Source organism: Heptranchias perlo, unplaced genomic scaffold (assembly GCF_035084215.1).
Source record: "Heptranchias perlo isolate sHepPer1 unplaced genomic scaffold, sHepPer1.hap1 HAP1_SCAFFOLD_350, whole genome shotgun sequence".
Lineage (NCBI taxonomy): Eukaryota > Metazoa > Chordata > Chondrichthyes > Hexanchiformes > Hexanchidae > Heptranchias > Heptranchias perlo.
Window position 1 is genome coordinate 277,501 of NW_027139362.1, and position 8,420 is coordinate 285,920.

Here is an 8,420-nt window from a genome sequence, read left to right on the forward strand (position 1 = left end):
ACCTTCAGTAATAGTGGGAGAGAGAGAGAGGGGGAGAAAGAGAGAGGGAGAGAGACACCTGCAGTAATACTGGGAGAGAGAGGGAGTGAGACACCTTCAGTAATACTGAGAGAGAGAGAAAGACAGGGAGAGAGAGAGAGAGAGAGACACCTTCAGTAATACTGTGAGAGAGAGAGGGAGAGAGAAAGACACCTTCAGTAATACTGGGGGAGAGAGAGAGAGACAGACAGAGAGAGGGAGAGAGAGACACCTTCAGTAATAATGGGTGAGAGAGACAGAGAGAGGGAGAGAGAGAGACAACTTCAGTAATAGTGGGAGAGAGAGAAAGAGGGAAAGGGAGGGAGAAAGAGACAGACAGACAGACAGAGAGAAAGAGAAAGAGAGGGAGAGACACCTTCAGTAATACTGAGAGAGAAAGAGACAGAGAGAGGGAGAGAGATACCTTCAGTTATAGTGGGAGAGAGAGAGAGGGGGAGAGACACCTTCAGTAATAGTGGGAGAGAGAGAGAGACAGAGAGAGAGGGAGAGAGAGAGAGACACCTTCAGTAATAGTGGGAGAGAGACAGTGACAGAGAGAGAGGGAGAGAGAGAGAGACACCTTCAGTAATAGTGGGAGAGAGAGAGAGACAGAGAGAGAGGGAGAGAGAGAGAGACACCTTCAGTAATAGTGGGAGAGAGAGAGTGACAGAGAGAGAGGGAGAGAGAGAGACACCTTCAGTAATAGTGGGAGAGAGAGAGTGACAGAGAGAGAGGGAGAGAGAGAGACACCTTCAGTAATAGTGGGAGAGAGAGGGAGAGAAAGGGAGAGGGAGAGAGAGAGAGACACCTTCAGTCATAGTGGGAGAGAGAGAGAGAGAGGGGGAGAAAGACACCTGCAGTAATACTGGGAGAGAGAGGGAGAGAGACACCTTCAGTAATACTGGGAGAGAGAGAGAAAGACAGGGAGAGAGAGACACCTTCAGTAATTCAGTGAGAGAGAGAGACAGAGAGAGAGAGAGTGAGAGACACCTTCAGTAATACTGGGGGAGAGAGACAGAGAGAGGGAGAGAGAGGGAGAGAGAGAGACAACTTCAGTAATAGTGGGAGAGAGAGAAGGAGAGGGAGGGAGAGAGAGAGAGAGACAGACAGACAGACAGAGAGAAAGAGAAAGAGAGGGAGAGACACCTTCAGTTATACTGAGAGAGAAAGAGACAGAGAGAGGGAGAGAGAGAGACACCTTCAGTAATAGTGGGAGAGAGAGAGAGAGAGACACCTTCAGTAATAGTGGGAGAGAGAGACAGAGACAGAGAGAGAGAGCGACACCTTCAGTAATAATGGGAGAGAGAGGGAGAGGGAGAGAGAGAGGGAGAGGGAGAGAGAGACACTGAGAGAAAGAGAGAGGAAGAGAGAGAGACACCTTCAGTCATAGTGGGAGAGAGAGACACAGAGAGAGACAGAGAGAGAGGGAGAGACACCTTCAGTAATAGTGGAGGGAGAGAGAAAGAGAGAGGGAGAGAGAGAGGGGGAGAGAGAGAGACACGGAGAGAAAGAGAGAGAGGGAGAGAGAGAGACACCTTCAGTAATAGTGGGAGAGAGACAGAGAGAGGGACAGAGAGAGAGAGGGTGACACCGTCAGTAATAGTGGAAGAGAGAGGGAGAGAAAGAGAGAGACAGAGAGAGAGGGGGGAGAGAGGGAGAGAGACAGAGAGAGAGAGAGACACCTTCAGTAATAGTGTTAGAGAGAGAGACAGGGAGAGAGAGAGAGGAGGAGAGGGGGTGAGAGAGAGGGAGAGAGAGAAAGAGAGGGAGAGATCTTCAGTAATCGTGTTAGAGAGAGGGAGAGACAGGAAGAGAAAGAGAGAGACAGAGAGGGGGAGAGAGAGGGAGAGAGACAGAGAGAGAGAGACTTTCAGTAATAGTGTTAGAGAGAGAGAGGGAGAGACACCTTCAGTAACAGTGTTAGAGAGAGAGAGAGAGCGAGAGAGCGAGAGGGAGAGAGAGACACCTTCAGTAACAGTGTTAGAGAGAGAGAGAGACAGCGAGAGAGTGAGAGGGAGAGAGAGAGACACCTTCAGTAATCATGTGAGAGAGGAGAGAGAGAGGGAGAGAGTGACAGAGAGGGAGAGAGAGACAGAAAGGGGGAGAGAGGGAGAGAGAGAGAGCACAGATACTTTCAGTAATGCTGATACAGGAACAGAGAGAGAGAGAGCACAGAGACTTTCAGTAATAGTGATACAGGAACAGAGAGAGAGAGAGAGAGCACAGAGAATTTCAGTAATTGTGATACAGGAACAGAGTGAGAGAGAGCACAGAGACTTTCAGTAATAGTGATACAGGAACAGAGTGAGAGAGAGCACAGAGACTTTCAGTAATAGTGATACAGGAACAGAGAGAGAGAGAGAGAGCACAGAGACTTTCAGTAATAGTGATACAGGAACAGAGAGAGAGAGAGAGAGCACAGAGACTTTCAGTAATAGTGATACAGGAACAGAGAGAGAGAGAGAGAGCACAGAGACTTTCAGTAATAGTGATACAGGAACAGAGAGGGAGAGAGCACAGAGACTTTCAGTAATTGTGATACAGGAACAGAGAGGGAGAGAGAGCACAGAGACTTTCAATAATAACGATACAGGAACAGAGAGAGAGAGAGAGAGCACAGAGACTTTCAGTAATTGTGATACAGTAACAGAGAGAGAGAGAGAGCACAGAGACTTTCAGTAATAGTGATACAGGAACAGAGAGAGAGAGAGCACAGAGACTTTCAGTAATAGTGATACAGGAACAGAGAGAGAGAGAGCACAGAGACTTTTAGTAATAGTGATACAGGAACAGAGAGAGAGAGAGAGAGCACAGAGACTTTCAGTAATAGCGATACAGGAACAGAGAGAGAGAGAGCACAGAGACTTTCAGTAATAGTGATACAGGAACAGAGAGAGAGAGAGAGAGCACAGAGACTTTCAGTAATGATGATACAGGAACAGAGAGAGAGAGCACAGAGACTTTCAGTAATAGTGATACAGGAACAGAGAGGGAGAGAGCACAGAGACTTTCAGTAATAGTGATACAGGAACAGGCTCGAGGGGCTGAATGGGCCTCCTCCTGTTCCTATAGTAACAGATTCGAGGGGCAGAATGGACCTCCTCCTGTTCCTATAGTAACAGGCTCGAGGGGCAGAATGGACCTCCTCCTGTTCCTATAGTAACAGGCTCGAGGGGCTGAATGGGTCTCCTCCTGTTCCTATAGTAACAGGCTCGAGGGGCTGAATGGGCCTCCTCCTGTTCCTATAGTAACAGATTCGAGGGGCAGAATGGACCTCCTCCTGTTCCTATAGTAACAGGCTCGAGGGGCTGAATGGACCTCCTCCTGTTCCTATAGTAACAGGCTCGAGGGGCTGAATGGGCGTCCTCCTGTTCCTATAGTAACAGGCTCGAGGGGCTGAATGGGCCTCCTCCTGTTCCTATAGTAACAGGCTCGAGGGGTTGAATGGGCCTCCTCCTGTTCCTATAGTAACAGGCTCGAGGGGCTGAATGGGCCTCCTCCTGTTCCTATAGTAACAGGCTCGAGGGGCTGAATGGGCCTCCTCCTGTTCCTATAGTAACAGGCTCGAGGGGCTGAATGGGCCTCCTCCTGTTCCTATAGTAACAGGCTCGAGGGGCTGAATGGGCCTCCTCCTGTTCCTATAGTAACAGGCTCGAGGGGCTGAATGGGCCTCCTCCTGTTCCTATGGTAACAGGCTCGAGGGGGCTGAATGGCCTCCTGTTCCTATAGTAACAGGCTCGAGGGGCTGAATGGGCCTCCTCCTGTTCCTATAGTAACAGGCTCGAGGGGCAGAATGGACCTCCTCCTGTTCCTATAGTAACAGGCTCGAGGGGCTGAATGGGCCTCCTCCTGTTCCTATGGTAACAGGCTCGAGGGGGCTGAATGGCCTCCTGTTCCTATAGTAACAGGCTCGAGGGGGCTGAATGGGCCTCCTCCTGTTCCTATGGTAACAGGCTCGAGGGGGCTGAATGGGCCTCCTCCTGTTCCTATAGTAACAGGCTCGAGGGGCTGAATGGGCCTCCTCCTGTTCCTATAGTAACAGGCTCGAGGGGCAGAATGGACCTCCTCCTGTTCCTATAGTAACAGGCTCGAGGGGCTGAATGGGCCTCCTCCTGTTCCGATAGTAACAGGCCCGAGGGGCTGAATGGCCATTCCTAACACGCGGATGCTACCTTCCCTTCCGGAGAAAGCAGTTTCTAAATTGCTGGGAGAGATTAATCTCACCAGCGGGGAGAGAAAGCAAAATAAGTTCCAATAAACAAAGGCTGCGCTGATCCACTTTATGGAACATTTAGAATAAACATGGAGGCAATGCAAGGGGGGCTGGGCGAATCTCGTGAGCTGCTTTCCATATAAGGAGATTAAGGTAGGGTGGTTTCGGGCCGGGCTCGAGGGGGGAGGCTGGCGGGCGGAGGTTACTGACGGTTTTTTCAGGCCCACACTCCCCGGTCCCAGTACTGAGGGAGTGCTGCACTGTCGGAGGTAGATGGATATACTCTAGGACTCGAGCCCCATAATCCAGGCCCACACTCCCCGGTGCCAGTACTGAGGGAGTGCCGCACTGTCGGAGGGAGATGGATATACTCTAGGACTCGAGCCCCATAATCCAGGCCCACACTCCCCGGTGCCAGTACTGAGGGAGTGCTGCACTGTCGGAGGGAGATGGATATACTCTAGGACTCGAGCCCCATAATCCAGGCCCACACTCCCCGGTCCAGTACTGAGGGAGTGCTGCACTGTCGGAGGGAGATGGATATACTCTAGGACTCGAGCCCCATAATCCAGGCCCACACTCCCCGGTGCCAGTACTGAGGGAGTGCTGCACTGTCGGAGGGAGATGGATATACTCTAGGACTCGAGCCCCATAATCCAGGCCCACACTCCCCGGTGCCAGTACTGAGGGAGTGCTGCACTGTCGGAGGTGCCGTCTTTCGGATGAGACGTTAATCCGAGGGCCCCGTCTGCCCCTCTCAGGTGGGTGTAAAAGATCCCACGGCCACTATTGGAAGAAGAGCAGGGGGGAGTTCTCCCCGATGTCCTGGGGCCAATATTGGTCCATCAACAAACAACACTAAAAAACAGTTTATCTGATCATGAACCCCAGAACTCTGAACCCTGAACCCTGAACCCCAGACCCTGAACCCCAGACCCCTGAACCCCAGACCCCTGAACCCCAGACCCTGAACCCCAGACCCTGAACCCCAGACCCTGAACTCTGAACCCCAGACCCCTGAACCCCAGACCCCTGAACCCCAGACCCCTGAACCCTGAACCCCAGACCCCTGAACCCCAGACCCCTGAACCCCAGACCCTGAACTCTGAACCCCAGACCCCTGAACCCCAGACCCCTGAACCCCAGACCCCTGAACCCTGAACCCCAGACCCTGACCCCAGGCCCTGAACCCCAGACCCTGAACCCTGAAGCCCAGACCCTGAAGCCCAGACCCTGAACCCCTGACCCTGAACCCCAGACCCTGAGCCCTAGACCCCTGAACCCCAGACCCTGAACCCCAGACCCCTGAACACCAGACCCCTGAACCCTGAACCCCTGACCCTGAACCCCAGACCCCTGAACCCATTCAACAGACAGAGATCATCCCCCTCAGTTGAGAATCTCTCAGAGTGAGGGGGGAGAGAGGGAAGGGGAGGGGGTAAGAGGAGAAGGGGAGGTGGGGAGAGGAGGCGGATGGAGGTGGAGGAGAAAGGGGATGGAGAGAGAAGGGGGAGGGGAGGGGAGGGGGAGGGAGGGGAAGAGGAGGGGAGGTGGAGCGGAGGATAGGGAGTGGAAGAGGGGGGAGGGGAAGAGAGGGAGGAGGAGGGGTGGAGGAGGGAAGAGGGAGAGGAAGGGGAATGGGAGGAGAAGGAACATGGGGAGGGGAAGGGGATGGAGAGGGGGAGAGGGGAGGGGAAGGAGGAGGATGGATAGGAGGAGGGGAGGAGGTGGATTGGAAGGAGAAGGGGAGGAGGAGGAGAGGGAGTGGAGGAGGAGCGGAGGAGGGGGAGGGAAGGGGGAGGGGAAGGGGAGGAGGAGAGGAGGAGGAGGGGGAGGAAGCGGAGGTGGAGGGGAGGAGGAGGGGAGGAGGATTCCCAGCTGCCGAGCCACCCTGTCTATCCCTCTCCCTCCCTCTCCTCCCCCCTCTCCCTACCCTCCCTCCACCTCTCCCTCCCCCTCCCCCTCCCCCTCCCCCTCCCCCTCTCCCTCCCCCCTCCCCCTCTCCCTCTCCCTCCCCCTCTCCCTCCTCCTCCCCCCTCTCCCTACCCTCCCTCCACTTCTCCCTCCCCTCCCCCTCCCCCTCTCCCTCCCCCCTCCCCCTCTCCCTCTCCCTCCCCCTCTCCCTCCTCCTCCCCTTCTCCCTCCCCCTCCCCCTCCCCCTCTCCCTCTCTCCCTCCCCTCTCCCTCCTCCTCCCCTTCTCCCTCTCCCTCTCTCCCTCTCCCTTCTCCCTCCCCCTCTCCCCCCCCTCCCCCTCTCTCCTCTCCCTCTCCCTCCCCCTCTCCTCCGCCTCCTCCCTCGACCTGCTTCCCTGCCTCGCCAAAGCCCACATCAATTCTCCAGCTGTTGGACACATTCTCAGTGAGTTGCATCACTGCCTTGGAAGCGAGAGGGGAAGGCAGGAGAGAGGGAGGGAGGGCCACTACCCCCTTTAATCTACCGAGCAGGCCCACTCACACACTTCTGGAGAGCCGGGTCACCTTCGCATTGCAGGGGGCCGACTTGGCTCCGTTAGAGGTGGGGATCGGGGGGTCAGGGGTCGTGCGAGCCTGCACTAGCTGTTTAGCTGCTTGGCTCACACTCCATCGGACCCTCTCCTGTCTGGTGCTGTACGGCCCGTCTGTGTCTCAGTGTCTCTCCTGTCTGGTACTGTACGGCCCGTCTGTGTCTCAGTGTCTCTCCTGTCTGGTACTGTACGGCCCGTCTGTGTCTCAGTGCCTCTCCTGTACTGTACGGCCCGACTGTGTCTCAGTGTCTCTCCTGTCTGGTGCTGTACGGCCCGTCTGTGTCTCAGTGTCTCCCCTGTACTGTATGGCCCGACTGTGTCTCAGTGCCTCTCCTGTCTGGTGCTGTACGGTCCATCTGTGTCTCAGTGTCTCTCCTGTCTGGTGCTGTACGGCCCGTCTGTGTCTCAGTGTCTCTCCTGTCTGGTGCTGTACGGCCCGTCTGTGTCTCAGTGTCTCTCCTGTCTGGTACTGTACGGCCCGTCTGTGTCTCAGTGTCTCCCCTGTACTGTATGGCCCGACTGTGTCTCAGTGCCTCTCATGTCTGGTACTGAACGGCCCGTCTGTGTCTCAGCGTCTCTCCTGTCTGGTGCTGTACGGCCCGTCTGTGTCTCAGTGTCTCTCCTGTCTGGTGCTGTACGGTCCGTCTGTGTCTCAGTGTCTCTCCTGTCTGGTGCTGTACAGCCCGTCTGTGTCTCAGTGTCTCTCCTGTCTGGTGCTGTACGGCCCGTCTGTGTCTCAGTGTCTCTCCTGTCTGGTGCTGTACGGTCCGTCTGTGTCTCAGTGTCTCTCCTGTCTGGTACTGTATGGCCCGTCTGTGTCTCAGTGTCTCTCCTGTCTGGTACTGTACGGCCCGTCTGTGTCTCAGTGTCTCTCCTGTCTGGTACTGTACGGCCTGTGTGTGTCTCAGCGTCTCTCCTGTCTGGTACTGTACGGCCCGTCTGTGTCTCAGTGCCTCTCCTGCCTGGTACTGTACGGCTCGTCTGAGTCTCTGTATCTCTCCTGTCTGGTACTGTACGGCCTGTCTGTGTCTCAGTGTCTCTCCTGTCTGGTACTGTACGGCCTGTGTGTGTCTCAGCGTCTCTCCTGTCTGGTACTGTACGGCCCGACTGTGTCTCAGTGTCTCTCCTGTCTGGTACTGTACGGCCTGTCTGTGTCTCAGCGTCTCTCCTGTCTGGTACTGTACGGCCTGTGTGTGTCTCAGCGTCTCTCCTGTCTGGTACTGTATGGCCTGTCTGTGTCTCAGCGTCTCTCCTGTCTGGTACTGTACGGCCCGTCTGTGTCTCAGTGCCTCTCCTGCCTGGTACTGTACGGCTCGTCTGAGTCTCTGTATCTCTCCTGTCTGGTACTGTACGGCCTGTCTGTGTCTCAGTGTCTCTCCTGTCTGGTACTGTACGGCCTGTGTGTGTCTCAGCGTCTCTCCTGTCTGGTACTGTACGGCCCGACTGTGTCTCAGTGTCTCCCCTGTCTGGTACTGTACGGCCCGACTGTGTCTCAGTGTGTCTCCTGTCTGGTACTGTACGGCCCGTCTGTGTCTCAGTGTCTCTCCTGTCTGGTACTGTACGGCCCGACTGTGTCTCAGTGTCTCTCCTGTCTGGTACTGTACGGCCTGTCTGTGTCTCAGTGTCTCTCCTGTCTGGTACTGTATGGCCCGTCTGTGTCTCAGTGGCTCTCCTGTCTGGTACTA